This window comes from Priapulus caudatus, unplaced genomic scaffold, assembly GCF_000485595.1.
Source record: "Priapulus caudatus unplaced genomic scaffold, Priapulus_caudatus-5.0.1 Scaffold1050, whole genome shotgun sequence".
Lineage (NCBI taxonomy): Eukaryota > Metazoa > Priapulida > Priapulimorpha > Priapulimorphida > Priapulidae > Priapulus > Priapulus caudatus.
In genome coordinates this window covers 23,361-23,673 of record NW_014578111.1, presented here as the reverse complement: position 1 = coordinate 23,673, position 313 = coordinate 23,361, and the positions used below count along the sequence as shown (strand labels likewise).

The 313-nt window shown below is 31.6% G+C and overlaps 1 protein-coding gene across 1 annotated transcript in view; it reads right to left on the bottom strand.

The window, feature by feature from the left end:
- The window catches only part of LOC106815143 (aminopeptidase N-like), a 26,271-nt gene that overhangs the window by 17,385 nt on the left and 8,573 nt on the right, over positions 1–313 (bottom strand). The gene's annotated exons all lie outside the window — the stretch shown is intronic.

Sequence of the window (313 nt, the reverse complement as noted above, 5' to 3'; positions counted from 1 at the left end):
CCCGACATGTCCCGATAAAGCGGGAACCAATGTAATAACAATAACAATTACGTTAACAACAACGATAACAACGACAACAACAACAATATTGCTAATAACGTGAAAAAGACGTCAAATTATAATAACAACAACATTAACAACACCAAATAAAACAACAATAATGATAATGATAATGATAATGATAATGATAATGATAGTGATAGCGATAGCGATAGCGATAGCGATAGCGATAGCGATAGCGATAGCGATAACGATAACGATAACGATAACGATAACGATAATGATAATAATAATGATAATGGTAATGATAATG